At 40.0% G+C, this 20,031-nt stretch overlaps 1 pseudogene; it reads left to right on the top strand.

Annotated features, from left to right (window-relative positions):
* The first annotated feature begins 538 nt into the window (after window positions 1-538).
* Window positions 539-3,108, top strand: LOC133763998 (zinc finger protein 568-like; annotated as a pseudogene).
* The last annotated feature ends 16,923 nt before the right edge of the window (window positions 3,109-20,031 follow it).

Raw genomic sequence — 20,031 nt, 5'->3', positions numbered from 1 at the left:
GCACTGTCCAATGTGCTCCCATAGCCCTTGGAACACAAGTATATTATGTGAATCCTAATGCAAGTCCTCTACATGTGTCCACACTGTTAGGATCCAGGCTTAATAGTGCTGGTGGATGCACCTTTGAATCTATGATGTGTAGAACATGGTGCTTAGTAAATAAATAACTGTATCATTAACAATATGAATAGAAAAATATATTGCTGAAAGCTACTCATTTAGAAGACACTGGCCTCTCTGGAGGCTGGTGTTTCCCAAGTAGTGGCTGTGGAGAGTGAGTGCTCCTGGGGAGAGTACGCTACTGCCCATAGATCCTGGCTTCACAAAAATAAGACAGATCTATAGATGTAAGTAAAAAGAAGCCTGAGGAACAAGCATCTATCATGGAAAGAGATCTCTGACCCAAAGCCTGTCCCAGGGGATGGAATGTACAAGGCAGGAGTGGACCTTGGATTTGTCAGATCTGCAACTTATCTTCATCCTTTCAAGAATGGGCAAACTCTGAATTACATCATAGCCTTTAGCAATCAGGAATAGTTGTGTGACAATGGAGCACTTGGCCCAAATGATGGAAAGGAGAGCTTGGTGTCATCAGGACTCTGCCCTCTCCGATATAGAAGAGGAAACAGTCAGGTCTCTTGGAACAGTGACATTTAAGGATGTGGCTGTGGACCTCACTCAGGAGGAATGGCAGCAAATGAAACCTGCTCGGAGGACCTTGTAGTGGGATGTGATGCAGGAGAACTACAGCAACTTAATCATAGTGGGCTGTCAAGTTACCAAGCCAGATGTGATCTTCAAGTTGGAGCAAGAAGAGGAACCATGGGTGATAGAGGAAGAAATATTTGAGAGGCAATGTCCAGGACCCAGAAGAAGAGGAGAGAGGAACTGCTGTGCATCTGAAGTCATTGAAATTCAAATTCAAAGATGGAGCCATTTACTTCTCTCAAAAGGAGTGGGAATGCTTGCACTGTGCTCAGAATTTGTACCGGCCGGCAGCGCCTTGGCTCACTAGGCTATTTCTCCATCTGCAGCGCCGGCACTCTGGGTTCTAGTCCCAGTTGGGGCACTGGTTCTATACCAGTTGCTCCTCTTCCAGTCCAGCTCTCTGCTGTGGCCCAGAAGGGCAGTCGAGGATGGCCCAAGTCCTTGGGCCCTGCACCCGCATTGGAGACCAGGAGGAAGCACCTGGCTCCTGGCTTTGGATCAGCACAGCACGCCAGCCGGCCATTTGGGGGATGAACTGACAGAAAGGAGGACCTTTCTCTCTGTCTCTCTCTATCATTGTCTAACTCTGCCTGTTAAAAAAAAAAGGATCTGTACCAAGATGTAATGTGGGAGAATTACAGCAACCTGATTTTAGTGGAATTTTATGATACCAAAATAACTGTGATCTCCCTACTGGAGTGGGGAAAAGAGCCCTGGATGGTTCAGAAGAAAGATACAAAAGAAGGGTGTCCAGATTGGACATCCAAAAGAGAAACTGATTCAAACTTATCTCCAAAAGTGAACAGTTAGGAAAATAAGTCACTGTGTCACAAGATGACAAAAAGATTTGTACACTCTAATCTTGAGTGCACCAGAGTCAAAGATAACAGAGAAATCAAATCAAATGCTGTTTGGAGAGACAACAGGGACATTTCAGTCAAACCTCACTAACCTCTTAGGTGACATCCAGTTCTGTTCACTGCACAACCAATAGAGAACATCAGATAATTCATACTGAAGAGAAAGACTGTGAACGTAAGAAATGTAGGAAAGCTTTCAAGTGCCAGTCACATCCTGTTCAACATGAAGTAATTCATACTAAGGAAAAAGATTCTAAATGTGGAGAATGTGGGAAAATCCACCTGTTGAAGTGAAATGGACACTATAAGAAACAATGACCTGATCAGCTCTTGTCCTGACTCTTGATGTACAATGTAATACTTTATCCTTTTTAGTATTTGTTGTTGTTGTTGTTCTAGTACTAGTGTTTGAACTCTGTAATTAACACACAATTATTCATAGGTGTTTAAATTTTAACTGAAAAGTGATCCCTGTTAAATATAAGAGTGGGAAAAAGAGAGGGAGGAGATGTACAATTTGGGACATGCTCAATAGGACTTGCCCCAAATGGTGGAGTTAATAGTAGGTCAGACTTAATGAAGCATAAGAAACTGCACAAAAGCAAAAAAAGTAATGAAAATAAGAAATGTGCCTTTACTCATGAATCTAAAAGTACTTAACCTCAGAGCAGTAATACTGGTGAGAAACCTCACAAATGCAAGAAATGTGGTAAAGCCTTTCATTCTAGCTTACAACTTAGTCAACATCAAAAGATACACGTAGGTGAGAAACCCTATAAATGTAAGGATGTGGAAAGGCCTCTCCACCTACTGCACAGCTTAATCTTCATCAGAGAATCCAGACTGATTATAAATATTATGAGTGTAAGGAATGTGGGAAAGCATTTATCCATCCCTCACACCTTTTTCAACATCAGAGAATCCATGCTGATGAGAAACCCCATAAATATAACAAGTGTGGGAAACATTTTTTTTATGACACACAGTTTAGACTTCATCGGATAATTCATACAAGTGAAAAATGCTATGAATGTAAAGAATGTGGAAAAATATATGCCTGTGCCTCACAACTAAGTCTACATCAAAGAGTTCATACTGGTGAGAAATCCCATAAATGTAAAGAATGTGGGGGAGTTTTTATCTCTGATTCACATCTTACTCAACTTCAAAGTGTTCACACTGGTGAGAAACCCTATAAATGTAGGAATGTGGAATGGGCTTTAGTTGTAGCACACAGAATTTGATCAACATCAAAAGGTTCACACTGCTGAGAGACCCCATAAATGTAAGGAATTTGGGAAAGCTTTCATTGGAAGGTCAGAACTGACTTACCGTGAGATAAATCAGTGGTGAGAAACCCTATGAATGTAAGGAATGTGGGAATACCTTTGGTCGTGACTCAGAACTTAGTCGACACCAGAAAATCCTTACCAGTGAGAAACCCTATGAGTATAAGCAATATGGGAAGGCCTTTATTCGTGGCTCACACCTTAGTCAACATCAAAGAAGTCATATAGGACAGAGGAGTGAATGGATGTAGAAAGGCTGAGAATTTGATTGACATCAGAAAACTCATACTTGTTTTAAGAAAACCTATCATTGTGACAAAGCACTGAGGCTAACCAGTTCCTGAATTTCTGAATTCTTACTGTAGATGTAAAACCTGCCAGACCATTAAGGACCAGAATTGATTTGACACTTGTTACAAGTAAGAAAGCTTATGAATATCAGAAACTGGGAGTTTAGTCTGTATCAGTGGGTTCTGCACATGGAGATGCAAGCAACTGTGGATTGAAAATATTCAAGGAGAACAACTGTATCTATACCAAATATGCACATTTTTATTTGTTGGTATTCCTTAGACAATGTAACAACTATTTACATAGTTCTTATATTGTATTAGGTATTAGAAGCAATCTGGAGTTAAATATGTAGGAGGTTGTACATAGGTTAGAAGTAAATAGTGGCCGGCACTGCGGTTCAATAGGCTAATCCTCCACCTGCAGCGCTGGCACAATGGGTTCTAGTCCCAGTCAGGGTGCCGGATTCTGTCCCGGTTGCCCCTCTTCCAGGCCAGTTCTCTGCTATGGCCCAGGAGTACAGTGGAGGATGGCCCAAGTGCTTGGGCCCTGCACCTGCATGGGAGACCAGGAGAAGCACCTGGCTCCTGGCTTCAGATCAGCACAGCTCACTGGCCATAGCAGCCATTTGGGGGCTGAAACAAAGGAAGGAAGACCTTTATCTCCGTCTCTCTCTCTCACTAACTCTGCCTCTCTCTCTCTCTCTCTCTCTCTCTCTATATATATATATATATATATATGAGTATATAATGCAATATATATATATTTTTGACAGGCAGAGTTAGACAGTGAGAGAGAGAGGAGAGACAGAAAGGTCTTCCTTTTCCATTGGTTCACCCCCCCAAGTGGCTACTATGGCCAGCACATTGCAGACGGCATGCTGTGCCAATCTGAAGCCAGGAGCCAGGTGCGTCTGGTCTCCCATGGGGGTGCAGGGCCCAAGGACCTGGGCCATCCTCCATTGCACTCCTGGGCCACAGCAGAGAACTGGACTGGAAGAGGAGCAACCAGGACAGAATCCAGCACCCCAACCTGGACTAGAACCCTGGGGTGACAGCGCTGCAGGCAGAGGATTAGCCTAGTGAGCCGCAGCACCAGCCAATAATACAATATAGTATATATTATATAATAAATGAGGGATTTACATAGCATAGAGTGGTATGTTTTTGGAATAGTGAGGAAAATTTCCAAGGAAATATTACAAATGTATGAATATATGAATGTACTTAGTTTGAGCTATGATTGTTAGTAGGATTTACATAAATGGGAAACAGTGAAAATTGTTAGGTTGAAGGTAATGGATAAAAGGAACATGGAGCATTTTGGCTGCTAAAGGATAACTGATTTGACCTTTCTTGCTTTATGAGATGTTGAGGGTTGACGATAAAGACAAAGATGTATTATTCATTGACTGATGACAGATTTCACAACTGTAATCCTTAGATGAATATCAGATGCCATTTTAATCAGTTCTTTTGTTGTTTTAAAATTTTGAGTATATTCTCCAGTTAGAATCAGCCATGAAGAAGCTGTGATGTCTCTGGGGAGTGTGGGAAACCTTCAGCTTCTCCAAATGTAAACTGGATTCAGTTTTACAAGCCATAGTTTAGTTTCTTGTATTGCAATTTACTTGCTTTTTTCTGTCTATCCCATATGTATTGGATAGTTTTCAACAGCTTTTTCCTTTGCTGAAAGCATGGCAGGCCCCGACTAATTGCTAAGATGTAAATTGAACACTTGATGCTAAACTGAGATCAGATTAAAATCATCATTTTGCTGATACCAGTTCAGAACAAGCAGTCAGACTCTGTAAGCCCCATTGAAGTAGTGAAAACAGACGGTTCTTAGCCAGAAACCCATTAAAGCAAGACCTGTAGGAGCTTTGGTGTGATATTAAAGATAATTTCCTATAGGCTGAGAGATGTCTTGGACACAAAGAATAATAATCCTAAGGGGATTTGTAACAGCATGAGACTATGCCAAAGTGAAAATTGCCTTGAGATATGATTTCTCATAATAACATACTTAGCTATTTTTGTGATGCATCGTATTAGTAAAATTGTCTATGAAGATATAAAATAGAACCACCAATATGAGAGTCCAAATATTTAACTGTTTGGAATTTATTCATTAGTTAACATTTTTTTCTAAATTAAGCTAAAAGGAATGTAGCCATTTAAGGGTCAAAATAGAAGTGAGGAAGGGCCAGCACTGTAGCACAGTGAGTTAAAGCCCCAGTCTGCAGCGTCGGCCTCCCATGTGGGTACTGGTTCAAGTACTTCTGACCCAGCTCTCTGCTATGGCCTGGGAAAGCAGTTAAACTGGCCCAAGTCCTTGGGCCCCTGCACCCACGTGGGAGACCTGGAAGAAACTCCTGGCTCCTGGCTTCAGATATGTTCAACTCTGGCTGTTGCAGTCATTTGGGGAGTGAACCAGCAGAACAAAGACCTCTCTCTCTGGCTCTACTTCTCTCTGTAACTTTGTCTTTCAAAGAAATAAAATAATTATTTAAAAAAATAGAGTGAGGAGCCTCTGTTCTCCTGATTTACAGGTGTAATATCTGAGTTTATTTTCTCATATTCTCATAATATCATCCAGTTACTCCTAGTGATTTACTCCAAACACTTAGATTAGAATTTTGTGGTCTTTAGCAAGAGTCACAGCAATGTTCACTGGCTAAGGAAAGAATATTTGATTCACATATATTGTTAATGTGCAACACCTGACACCAAGACTTCCTGCTTGAATTAAGATCCCCTGTTACGAGTGTCAAATTGTTAAGTCAGCAACAGGAGTCACTGTGTACTTACATCCCATGTGGGAACTGTCCTTAATGTGTTGTCTAATGTGCAGTGATGCTATAACTAGTACTGAAACAGTATTTTTATACTTTGTGTTTCTGCGTGGGTACAAACTGATGAGATCTTTACTAATTATATACTGAATTGATCTTCTGTATATAAAGATAATTGGAAATGAAAAAAAAAACCTGGTGTTAATTGGAAATGGCATAGAAAATTAATTAATTTTTAAAAAAATATTATGTAGGATCTCTGTCTTTAATGTGCTGTACACTCTTATTTAATGCTATAACTAGTACTCCAACAGTATTTTTTTTCACTTTGTGTTGCTATATGGGGGCAAACTGTTGAAATCGTTACCTAATATATACTAAACTGATCTTCTGTATGTAAAGAGAATTGAAAATGAATCATGATGTGATTGGAAGGGGAGAGGGAGTGGGAAAGGGGAGGGTTGCGGGTAGGAGGGAAGTTTTGGGAGGGGGAACCCATTGTAACCCATAAGCTGTACTTTGGAAATTTATATTAATTAAATAAAAGTTTAATTAAAAAAATAAAAAATAAAACTTTGCTCCCTAATATCTGGATACAGTCATTCATCAGACATTACAAAATGTTTTATTATTAATTATGTTTTTTGATCTATTTGTGAAAATAAATTTTTGAGATGTTTGCTCTCATCTACCATTTAGTTCCTAATGACAGAATCCAAACACGAAAGGCAAGATAGATGATAGTTTCCTTTCTTTGATAGATCTACTTTTTTAAAATAACAAACTTTTACTTGTCATATTCATAAAATGAACAGTATTATCATAATCTGTTTTAAACATATTTGAAAGCATACATAGAATCTATAATTTCCTAGGAAACAAAATTTACCTAAATAAATCAATATAAAGATAAAGGGGTTAAGCATATTCCCATAGAAAAAAAGAAATATAGCAATGGATTAATTTACATAATTCTTTAGAACTTTATATTTTTTAATAATCAAGTTTCATTATGATTATAACAAATAGAATTCTGGAGCTGGCACTGTGGTATGAAAGGTTAAGCAAGACTTAACCTAATTTTTTTCTCCTGGATTATGTAGCTTACTGATATGTTATAAATACATATTCCTAATTTATTAGCTATGTTGCAAACAGTTTCTCCCAGTGGATTGCTACCCTTTGAACTGTATCTTTTTTATTGTATCCGAATTTTAAATTTTATATATAATCTATTGAAAGGAATCCAATTACCAGATGCCTGTTGCCATTGAAATTATTTTGCAATATATAACATATAGCAAATTTAATTATTTTACTTTTAACTCAAGCTATTTAGTTTTAACTGTCTGTAGTTCTGGCATCCCATATGGGTGCTGGTTCAAGTCATAGCTACTCAATTTTCCAATCCAGCTCTCTGTTGCTAATGCACCTGAAAAAGTAACAGAAGATGGCCCAAATCCTTGGGCCCTTGCCACCCATGTGGGAGACCTGGAAGAAGCCCCTGTCTCCTGGCTTTGGCCTGGCCTAGCCCTGGCTGCTGTTGTGTCCCTTCTGGAAGTGAACTAAAGGATGGAATATTCTTTCTCTCTCCCCTCTCCACCCACTTCTTTCTGTATCTCTGCCTTTCAAATAAAAAATAAATCTTAAAAAAAATACTCCAAATCCTATTAAGTTGGAAGGTACCAATGCCATCTTACTAGTTAAAGTGATCAATTTGGGGCCGGCGCTGTGGCACAGTGGGTTAAAGCCCTGGCCCGAAGTGCCGGCATCCCATATGGGTGCTGGTTCTAGTCCCGGCTGCTCCTCTTCTGATCCAGCTCTCTGCAATGGCCTGGGATAGCAGTAGAAGATGGCTCAGGTCCTTGGACCCCTGCAGCCATGTGGGAGACCTGGAAGAAGTTCCTGGCTTTGGATCCGCGCAGCTCCGGCCGTTGTGGTCATATGGGGAGTGAACCAGAGGATGGAAGACCTCTCTCTCTGTAACTCTCTCTGTAACTCTTTCAAATAAATAAAACGAATCCTTTAAAAAAACAAAGTGATCAATTTAAGTTCATAACTCATCATAAAGATAGGATTCAGTGTCAAAGGGATCACATAAATAAGACCATTGTCTGCTAATAATAATTGATAGAATTAAAAAGGAGAGAATGATCTAACATGGGAAGTGGGATACACAGCAGACTCACAGAATGACAAATGCCCTAAACAGCACTCTGGCCTCAGAATCGGGCCTTAAGGCATTTGGATCCAGCTAAAAAGTCATGAGAGTAGCTCAGGCATGGAAAGCCAAGACACTATGGCAAAAAAAAAGACCTAAATGAAAGATCTCTGAGATCCTGGTGGAAAGGAGGGGCCATCAAAGAAGGAGGTACCTTTCTCTGAAGGGAGGAGAGAACTTCCACTTTGACTATGACCTTGTCTAAATAAGATTGGAGTTTGTGAACTCAAGAGGCTTCCATAGCCTTGGCAGCTCACAACAAGAGCCTCGGGTGATTATTGAAGCCATAAATAAGAGTGGCAATTGTTAAATCAACAGGAGTCACTGTGCACTTGCTCCCCATGTAGGATCTCTGTGCTTAATGTGTTGTACTATGAGAATTAACAGTAAAACTAATCTTCAAACATTACTTTATACTTTGTGTTTCTGTGTGGGTGCAAACTTTTGTAATCTTTACTTAGTATAGAATTGATCTTCTGTATATAAATATAATTAAAAATGAATCTTAATGAAGAATGGATGGGAGAAGGAATAGGAGATGGGATGGTTTGTGGGTGGAAGGGTGGTTATGGGGGGAAAAGCCACTATAATGCAAAAGTTGTACTTTTGAAATTTACATTTGTTAAATAAAAGTTTGCTATTAATAACAAAAAAAAGATCCCCTGTTACTCAGCTTGGCAGAAGTGGTTAGGGGCTTGCCCACAGTCATTTTCATCATCTTTATTGGAGAAAGAATGCTGAGTTTTCTTCTAATGGAAATTCACATCTAACTTCATAAGATGAATTATATTGATTATTCAATTGTGGCAATTTTATTTTCTTCTTCCAATGATAGAAGTGGACTGAAATCCCATTGTACTGACTACAAATAAGGAATTAGAGTTTTCTAAGGAAAAAAAATCCTAATGAAGAGAGAGTTATAAAGATGAGCTACCTTTCCTCTGTAACTTTCATTCATTATTTTTATACTGGTTTAAAAATGTGATAGTTGGTGCCATAGCAGCTGTGTTGTCACTATTTAAAATAATGTCACAAGTAAACTGTGACTAGCAACTGAGCTAGCAGGAGTTGAAATGATAAGACATGTAATGTAAGACATAAGGGCAGGAAGGAAACCGTGGAGCCTAAGGTTACCTTTTTACATTAGTGCAGCCTTATTGACCATTTGAGTGGCTATTTATGTGTTGCAATTGCCTTTAGCAATTTTCCAAATATTGCTTGAACTCCTGTCAAGTGTTGGGATATCCATATTCATCAGCTATAAATTTGGAACATCAATTCAATTTACAAATATTAATTTAGCCTTTAATATGTGCCTTGCATTCAGCCAGGCCCTGGAAACAACACTAGTTCATGACTTTAGAGTCTCCCATTTGGACAGTACAGAGAACTGTTTAAAATAAGAAAAGACAGAAAACAAGCAAACAAAACCCACCCAATTGCAATGTAGTTATTGTAATGAAGTCTGTGAGGGCAGAGACTATGTCTGCCTTATCCATTTAAGCATTATTTGTGAAAATCTTAGTGCCTGGAATGCAGTGAGCAGTCTACAGCTATTTGTTGCACTTTTTATTAATGACTAAATGCAACTGTAGAAGCATTCCCTAAGCACATAGTATTGTGAACCCAGTGCCTTCTTGAGGTGAAATATTGGTTTCTATGTTAATGGCAGTGCATTAATGTTAATTACTGGTTCTGTTTTTAAATAAGCTAGACATATTTAAAAAGTAAAATTTTCCTAAATGTGTGTTTTACTCATTAAGAATGGGAGAATAATGACAGGTATAAAACTCCTTTTTTAACATTTATTTAATAAATATAAATTTCCAAAGTACAACTTTTGGATTACAGTGGCTTTTTCCCCTCATAACCTCCCTTCCACCTACAACCATCCCATCTCCTGCTCCCTCTCCCATCCCATTAACATCAAGATTCATTTTCAATTATCTTTATATACAGAAGATTGATTCAGTATATACTAAGTAAAGATTTCAACAGTTTGCACCCACACAGAACATAAAGTGTAAAGTACTGTTTGAGTACTGGTTATACCATTAATTCACATAGTACAACACATTAAGGACAGAGATTCTACATGGAGAGTAAGTGCACAGTGACTCCTGTTTAACAATTGACACTCTTGTTTATGGTGTCAGTAATCACCCGAAGCTCTTGTCATGAGTTGCCAAGGCTATGGAAGCCTTTTGAGCTTGCCAACTCTGATCTTATTTAGACAAGGCAATAGTCAAAGAGGAAGTTTTCTCCTCCCTTCAGAGAAAGGTACCTCCTTCTTTGATGGCCCATTTCTTTCCGCTGGGATCTCACTTGCAGAGATCTTTCATTTAGGTCATTTTTTTGCCACAGTGTCTTGGCTTTTCATACCTGAAATAGTCTCATGGGCTTTTTAGCCAGATCCAAATGCCTTAAGGACTGATTCTGAGGCCAGAGTGCTGTTCAGGACATCTGCCATTCTATGAGTCTGCTGTGTATCCCAATTCCCATGTTGGATCGTTCTCTCCTTTTTAATTCTATCAGTATTAGCAGACACTAGTCTTGTTTATGTGATCTCTTTGACTCTTAATCCTATCATTGTGATCAATTATGAACTGAAACTAATCACTTGGACTGGTGAGATGGCATTGGTACATGCCACTGTGATAGGATTGAATTGGGATCCCCTGGCATATTTCTAACTATCATTTGAGTCAAGTCCAATTGAGCATGTGCCAAACTGTACATAAAACTCCTTTAAAGATCTGTATGTGACTTATCTCACTACCTATCACATAGCACAAATGCGATGGAGGAAATGATATGTAGAAATGGCATCATGTAAGAGAAAAGTAGTATAGAGTTCCAGTCAAAGCAACCTGGTTTTGACCACTACTCTCTAGCACAGCTGGATGACCAAACAATAAACTGCCACTGAAGGTGGCCAATCTGTCTCAAAATTATCATGGAAATTAAATAATATGTGAAAAGTGATATGGAAATTAGAGGGGATAATTGTAATGTATTGGTTTTCCAGAGTTCCCAGAACAAAATGCCACAGATTGAGAAGCTTAAGCAATAGAAATTTATTTTCTCAAAATTCTTGAAGCTAGAAACCTATGATCAAGGTTAATTCTGATCTCTTTGTCTTACAGATGTCTGTGCTCACCTGTGTTTACACATGGTCTACCCACTAGGTGCATCTGAACTAATTTCCTCCTGTGATGTCAGTCACATTAGATTAGGGCCACTCCAATGATCTCACTTAAACTTAATCACCTCTTTAAAGGTGATGTCTCCAACATAGAATCACATACACAGGTTCTGTGGATTAGTACTTCAACATACAAATCTGGGGGCAGGTAAAAGAAATCATGCCTTAAAATCAAAGTATTATTTTTCATTACTGTCTTCAATGGAATTTTGGTATTCTAAGTCATTGAAGTTTGCTGATTCATTAAAGATTCCACCTCCCACCACAGCACACTTAAGCCAGGGTGCGAGCATGATAGATAGGATGATTTGTCTTTGCAATTTTGCAATGAATCATTTTTGTTCATTCTCATGGATAACCTGGGCTTCATGAATATAAATTATGAAATGTCCTAACCGACAGTACCTGTGAATATGATTCTGTTTTGCAAACCTGTTAGCAGTGCTAAAATATTTTCTATTTACAACAAAACTTCTAAGGGGAAAGAAATGAGAGTTCAAGATCTTCATCCAGGGGCCAGTGCTGTGGTGTAGCAGGATAAGCCACCATCTGCAGTGCTGGCATCCCATATATGTGCTGGTTCAAGTCTCAGCTGCTCCACTTCCATTCCAGTTCGCTGCTAACATGCCAGGGAAAGCAGTGGAAGATGGCTCAAGTCCTTATGTTCCTGGCACCTACTTAGGAAACGCAGAAGAAGCTCCTGGATCTTGGCTTTGGGTGGCCCAGCTCCAGCTGTTGGGTCCATCTGGGGAGTGAATCAGCAGATTGAAAACCTTTCTCTCCATCTTTACTTGTGTAACCCTGCCATTCAAAAAAAAATAAGTCTTTTTAAAAAATCCACATTCAGCTCATTTGACTACTATTTTTATTAAAAATTTATTTAATGAATATAAATTTCCAAAGTACAGCTTATGGGTTACAATGGCTTCCCCCTCCCAAAACTTCCCTCCAACCCACAACCCTCCCCTTTCCCACTCCCTCTCCCCTTCCAATCACATCATGATTCATTTTCAATTCTCTTTACATACAGAAGATCAGTTTAGTATATATTAGGTAATGATTTCAACAGTTTGCCCCCATATAGCAACACAAAATGAAAAAAAAATACTGTTGGAGTACTGGTTATAACATTAAATAACAGTGTACAGCACATTAAAGACAGAGATCCTACATAATATTTTTTTAAATTAATTAATTTTCTATGCCATTTCCAATTAACACCAGGTTTTTTTTTTCATTTCCAATTATCTTTATATACAAAAGATCGATTCAGTATATAATTAGTAAAGATCTCATCAGTTTGTACCCACACAGAAACACAAAGTGTAAAAATACTGTTTCAGTACTAGTTATAGCATCACTGCACATTAGACAACACATTAAGGACAGATCCCACATGGGACGTAAGTACACAGTGACTCCTGTTGCTGTTAACAATTTGACAGTCCTGTTCATGGCGTCAGTAATCTCCCTAGGCTCTAGTCATGAGTTGCCAGGGCTATGGAAGCCTTTAGAGTTCGATGACTTTGATCTTATTCTGATAGGGTCATAGTCAAAGTGGAAGTTCTTTCCCCCCTTCAGAGAAAGGTACCTCCTTTTTGCTGGCCCCATTCTTTCCACTGGGATCTCACTCACAGAGATCTTTCATTTAGGTCTTCTTTTTTTTTCTTTTCCATGGTATCTTGGCTTTCCATGCCTACAATACTCTCATGGGCTCTTCCGCCAGATCCGAATGCCTTAAGGGCCGATTCTGAGGCCAGAGTGTTGTTTAGGACGTCTGCCATTCTATGAGTCTGCTGTGTCTCCCACTTCCCATGTTGGATCTTTCTCTCCCTTTTTGATTCTATCAGTTAGTATTAGCAGACACTTGTCTTGTTTGTGTGATCCCTTTGATTCTTAGACCTATCCGAGCCATCAAATGTGAACTGAAATTGATCACTTGGACTAGTGAGATGGCATTGGTACATGCCACCTTGATGGGATTGTATTGGAATCCCCTGGCACATTTCTAACTCCATCATTTGGGGAAAGTATGATTGTGCATGTCCCAAATAGTACATCTTCTCCTTCTCGTATCCCCACTGTTATATTTAACAGGGATCACTTTTCAGTTAAAATTTAAACACCTAAGAATAATTGTGTGTTAATTACAGAGTTCAACCACTAGTACTAGAACAAAAACAACAACAACAAATAATAATAATAATAAAGGATAAAATATTACATTGTACATCTAGAGTCAGGATAAGAGCTGATCAGGTCATTGTTTCTTATAGTGTCCATTTCACGTCAATAGGTTTCCCCTTTGGTGCTCAGCTGTCGCCAATCAGGGAAAACAAATGAAATTTGTCTCTTTGGGACTGGCTTAATTCACTCAGCATGATGTTTTCCAGATTGCTCCATCTTGTTGCAAATGACTGGGTTTCATTGTTTCTTACTGCTGTATAGTATTCTATGGAGTACATGTCCCATAATTTCTTTATCCAGTCTACTGTTGATGGGCATTTGGGTTGGTTCCAGGTCTTAGCTATTGTGAATTGGGCTGCAATAAACATTAATGTGCAGATGGCTTTTTTATTAGCCAAATTAATTTCCTTTGGGTAAATTCCAAAGTGTGGGATGGCTGGGTTGTATGGTAGGGTTATATTCAGGTTTCTGAGGAATCTCCAGACTGACTTCCATACTGGCTTAACCAGTTTGCATTCCCACCAACAGTGGGTTAGTGTCCCTTTTTCCCCACATCCTGTCCAGCATCTATTGTTGGTAGATTTCTGAATGTGAGCCATTCTCACCGGGGTGAGGTGAAACCTCATTGTGGTTTTGATTTGCATTTCTCTGATTGCTAGGGATCCTTAAAATTTTTTCATGTGTCTGTTGGCCATTTGGATTTCCTCTTTTGAAAAATGTCTATTGAGGTCCTTGGCCCATCTCTTCAGTGGGTTGTTTGTTCTGTTGTTGTGGATTTTCTTGATTTCTTTGTAGATTCTGGTTATCAACCCTTTATCTGTAGTATAGTTTGCGAATATTTTTCCCCATTCTGTCGGTTGCCTCTTCACTTTCCTGACTGTTTCTTTTGAAGTACAGAAACTTCTCAATTTGATGCCATCCCAAATGTTAATTTTGGTTTTGACTGCCTGTGCTGCTGGAATATTTTCCAAGAAGTCTTTGCCTGTGCCTATATCTTGCAGGGTTACTCCAATGCTCTCTAATAATTTGATGGTTTCAGGTCATAGATTTAAGTCCTTAATCCATTTTTTAGGGAATTTTTGTGTAAGGTGAAAGGTATGGGTTTGCTTCAAGCTTCTGCACGTGGAAATCCAATTTTCCCAGCACAATTTTTTGAATAGGCTGTCCTTATTCCAGGGATTAGTTTTGGATCTTTGATCAAATATAAGTTGGCTGTAGATGTTTGGATTGATTTCTGGTGTTTCTATTCTGTTCCATTGGTCTATCCATCTGTTTCTGTACCAGTACCATGCTGTTTTGATAACAACTGCCCTGTAGTATGTCCTGAAACCTGGTATTGTGATGCCTCCAGCTTTGTTTCTGTTGTACAAGATAGCTTTGGCTATTCGGGGTCTTCTGTGTCTCCATATGAATTTCAGCATCATTTTTTCCAGATCTGAGAAGAAGGTCTTTGGGATCTTGGTTGGTATTGGATTGAATGTATAAATTGCTTTTGGGAGAATAGACATTTTGATGATATTGATTCTTCCAATCCATGAGCATGGAAGATTTCTCCATTTTTTTGTATCTTCTTCTATTTCTTTCTTTAAGGTTTTATAGTTTTCATCGTAGAGACCTTTAACATCCTTGGTTAAGTTTATTCCAAGGTATTTGATTGTTTTTGTAGCTATTGTGAATGGGATTGATCTTAGAAGTTCTTCCTCAGCTGTGACATTGCCTGTGTATACAAAGGCTGTTGATTTGTGTGCATTGATTTTATATCCTGCTACTTTGCCAAACTCTTCGATGAGTTCCAGTAGTCTCTTAGTAGAGTTCTTTGGGTCCCCTAAATAAAGAATCATATCATCTGCAAAGAGGGATAGCTTGAGTTCTTGCTTCCCAATTTGTATCCCTTTAATTTCTTTTTCTTGCCTAATAGCTCTGGCTAAAACTTCCAGAACTATATTGAATAGCAGTGGTGAGAGTGGGCATCCCTGTCTGGTACCAGATCTCAGCGGAAATGCTTCCAACTTTTCCCCATTTAATAGGATGTTGGCCGTGGGTTTTTCATAGATTGTTTTGATTGTATTGAGGAATGTTCCTTCCATACCCAGTTTGCTTAGAGTTTTCATCATGAAAGGGTGTTGTATTTTATCAAATGCTTTCTCTGTGTCTATTGAGAGAATCATATGGTTTTTCTTTTGCAGCCTGTTAATGTAGTGTATTATGTTGATTGTTTTGCGGACGTTGAACCATCCCTGCATACCAGGGATAAATCCCACTTGGTCTGGGTGGATGATCTTTCTGATGTGTTGTTGCATTCTATTGGCCAGAATTTTATTGAGGATTTTTGCATCTATGTTCATCAGGGATATTGGTCTGTAATTCTCTTTCAATGTTGCATCTTTTTCCGGCTTAGGAATTAAGGTGATGCTGGCTTCATAGAAAGAATTTAAGAGGTTTCCCTCTTTTCGATTGTTCTGAATAGTTTGAGAAGAATTGGAGTTAGTTCTTCTTTAAATGTCTGGTAGAACTCAGCAGTGAATCCATCTGGTCCTGGGCTTTTCTTTGTTGGGAGGGCCTTTATTACTGTTTCAATTTCTGTGTCAGTTATGGGTCTGTTTAGGTTTTCTATGTCTTCCTGGCTCAATTTAGGTAGTTTGTATGTGTCCAAGAATCTGTCCATTTCTGATAGATTTCCCTGTTTGCTGGCATACTAGTCCTTGTACTAATTTCTGATGATTCTTTTTATTTCTGTGGTGTTATTGTTACGTTTACATTTTCATCTCTGATCTTATTGATTGTGGTCTTTTCTTTCTTTAGTTAGTTGGGCCAATGGGGTGTCAATTTTGTTTATTTTTTCAAAAAACCAGCTCCTCGTTTGGCTGATTTTTTGTAATGTTTTTTTGGATTCAATCCTGTTGAATTCTTCTTTGATTTTAATTATTTCTCTTCTCCTACTGGGTTTGGGTTTGGTTTGCTGCAGATTTTCTATATCCTTGAGATGACTCGAAAGCTCATCTATTTGGTGCCTTTCCAATTTCTTGATGTAGGCACCTATTGATATAAACTTTCTTCTTAACACTGCTTTTGATGTTTTTCATAGGTTTTGGTACTGTTATCCTCATTTACTTCCACGAAATTTCTGATTTCTCTTTTAATTTCTTCTATGACCCATTGTTCATTCAGGAGCATGTTGTTCAATTTCCATGTGTTTGTACGTGCTCCAGGAATTCCCGAGTTGCTAATTTCCAATTTCATTCCATTGTGGTCTGAGAAGCTGCATGGTATGATTCTAATTCTTTTGAATTTGCTGAGACTTGCTTTATGGCCTAGTATGTGGTCAATCCTAGAGAAGGTTCCATGTACTGCTGAGAAGAATGTAAAGTTCTTAGGTTTAGGATGAAATCTTCTGTAGATATCTGTTAGATTCATTTGGGCTATAGTTTCATTTAAATCTACTGTCTCCTTGTTGATCTTCTGTCCTGTTGATCTGTCTATTTCTGAGAGTGGAGTATTGAAGTCCCCCAGTACTATTGTATTGGGGTCTAAGTCTCCCTTTAAGTCCCTTAACAAGTCTTTTAAATAGGCTGGTGCCCTGTGATTCGGTGCATATACATTGATAATTGTTATATCTTCCTGTTGAATGGATCCCTTAATCATTAAATAGTGCCCCTCTTTGTCTCTCCTAACAGTTTTTGTGGTAAAGTTTATGTTGTCCGATATTAAGATGGCTACGCCCGCTCTCTTTTCATTTCTGTTGGCATGGTATATCTTTTTCCAGCCTTTCACTTTCAGCCTGTATGGATCATTGTTGGAAAGATGAGTTTCTTGTAAGCAGCAAAAAGATGGGTTTTGTTCCTTAACCCAATCAGCCAATCGGTGTCTTTTAACTGGACAGTTCAGGCCATTAACATTCAATGTGACTATTGAGAAGGAGTAACTTTGCCCTGCCATTTGCCAAAGATATTTTCTAATATCTGGTTTGAGACTCCTGTGATCTTTTGCTGTGAGGTTTCCTTCCTTTACCTTCTTTCGTATTGGTTACCGTGTTTCTGTGTTTCTGTATGTAACACATCTTTAAGCATCTTTTGCAGGGCTGGACTAGTGGCGACAAATTCTTTCAATTTCTGTTTGCTGTGAAAGGTCTTTCTTTCCCCTTCATTCACAAATGAGAGCTTTGCAGGATAGAATATTCTTCTGGCAGTTTTTCTCTCTTAGTACCTGGGCTATATCTCGCCATTCTCTCCTAGCTTGTAGGGTTTCTGATGAGAAGTCAGCTGTGAGTCTAATTGGAGATCCTCTGAGAGTAATCTGGCGTTTCTGTCTTGCACATTTTAGGATCTTTTCTTTGTGTTTCACTGTGGTGAGTTTGATTACGACGTGTCGTGGTGAGGATCTCTTTGATCATGTTTATTAGGGTTTTTTTTTTGGCTGTGGTGTTTTTTTCTCATTATACTATGCCTCTAAGTGGGCTGTCTGCTTTGATGGATCCTTAGAGGCTGTGATGGGTGTGGCCAGAATGCTCCACTTAATTCTTTGGTTTAAGGCTGTGCAAAACGCGACTCACCCAGATTGTTCTCTCCCTTGCTCCTTGCTGGATTGCTCTCTTTTTTTTTACTCAGTTGGGAAGTTATTCAGCACAAGTGAGTGGAATTGAGTGTAGTTGAAATCTGGCCTCTGTGAGTATTTGTTTGATCTACCCCTGGGACCACAGAAAGAGTTTATGCAGCCCTCAATGTTTTCTCAAGTTTCACCAAAGTTCCAAAGTTACTGAGTTTGTGAACTCGTTGGTGGTGCTTTACATATATAAAATTGTGCCTGCTCTTTGTTTTGCTTGGTGAATGAATAGAGAGGCCTCTGCTTTTTCTCCCCCAATGTATCGGGTTTCTGATGCGTTTGTCTTACCTTCCGTTCATTCCTGCACTGGCGAGTTTCTGCGGCTCGTCTCCCACGGTTGGGTTTCCACGCGGTGGGCTCCCTGTAGGTCCTCTGTGTCACATCCACTATATCCAGAAGCGTTTCCTCTGCAGGTTTTTTGTTGAATCTTTTCCTGAGGCTACAGTTATTCCACTTTTATGAAACTTTATTTTCCCAAACTACGGAGCATTTCCTCACTATCTGCCATCTTGGCTCGCCCCCTCATTTGACTACTTTTTTAAATGCAAAGGAATTGTAAATGGCCGTAACAATTAAAACAAAGAAAAAAATAAAAAAAAAACAGTGTCCATAAAGTGAATGATGTCTGTCCAGTGATTCTTGAAACTCCATGGGAAAAGAAGCTGAGTCATTGATTGTTATGCTGTCCTACTGGGTAAAAATTTCATCTTCCTGGTTCATTAAGTATCAGATTGCAAGGAGCACGAAGCCTATTTACAGAGGCCCAGGCAGTTCTCGAGAGTGCCCAGCAGATGGCAATGTTGGACCAAGTCCAAGGCTGTTTCTCTGTGGGTTCTCCCAGATGCAGAAACTGCTGCAGCGAATTCTGAGTTAAAATGCCCCAAATAATTTACAATATCTTCCTTTCTTAGATTATAGATGTTATGGTGACGCAGTCAGAATGTCATGGAGTGGGAACAGGAATAGTAAAACCACTGCTGAACATGCCCAAGGCTTCCCCCGCGACCCCCCAAAACTTAGCAGGATACCAGCATCAGGCTTCCGAGCTTCGCAGGACCCGGGCCAAGAGCCACGAGGCTCTTGCTTCTGACCAAGCCGCCGTGCCTCAACAGAACTCACCACTTCATGCTTCTTGGCTCCTTCACCACCTGTTTGCCAGCACTGTCAACCCCGACCCCAGCTTGCTAGCTGGGATTGTTGGCCTCTGCGCCATAACACTGCCAGCAGAGGGTTGGGTTCATGAAGCAAACTGTCCCAGGCCCATGCGCAGGGAAGGGATCACAGCAGTGGAACACGGAAGGTGGTGACTGCTTCTGGGAGCACGCGTGACCTGCAACACTCATTCCTCGGCCCCCACACCGAAGTCAAGAGTCCAGCTCCCTCTTGTCCTCCAGCTCCTCCTGGGAACACACAGTGCCCTCAACGCTCTTCTTCCAGGTCTCAGGCCGAAAGGCAACCCAAGTGAGGGCAGGCCTGAGGCCTGTGCACTGGATGTCCACACGGGGGCGGTGCAGCTCCACAGATCTCACCACACAGGGCTTCTGCTGCTCCACCTTTGCAGGGCACAGCTGGGGACGCTGGGACCATCACTAATAAACCTCCCCCAGAGTGGTGCGCTGGCACCGCTAGGCCTTGGGCACCATTGGCCGGCGACCCCGCCACATTCACTCCTGTGGTGCTTGGGCCTCTCCCGCTGTCGCCACCTCCTGGACTGTTCTGATGCCCCAGGGGTTGCTCTCCCACTGCCAGTGGGCTCCTTAGAATCCAGCACTCAAGAGGCCACCAGGTTTGGCACACCCTAGGCAAAATGCTGGGCGTTTGCATTGTTTTCATGGAGACCTGAGGGGGACCAGGTGGGGTGGAGGAGCCCAGGGTTT

This window comes from Lepus europaeus, chromosome 7, assembly GCF_033115175.1.
Source record: "Lepus europaeus isolate LE1 chromosome 7, mLepTim1.pri, whole genome shotgun sequence".
NCBI classification, from domain to species: domain Eukaryota; kingdom Metazoa; phylum Chordata; class Mammalia; order Lagomorpha; family Leporidae; genus Lepus; species Lepus europaeus.
This window is presented reverse-complemented; position numbering and strand designations above follow the sequence as displayed.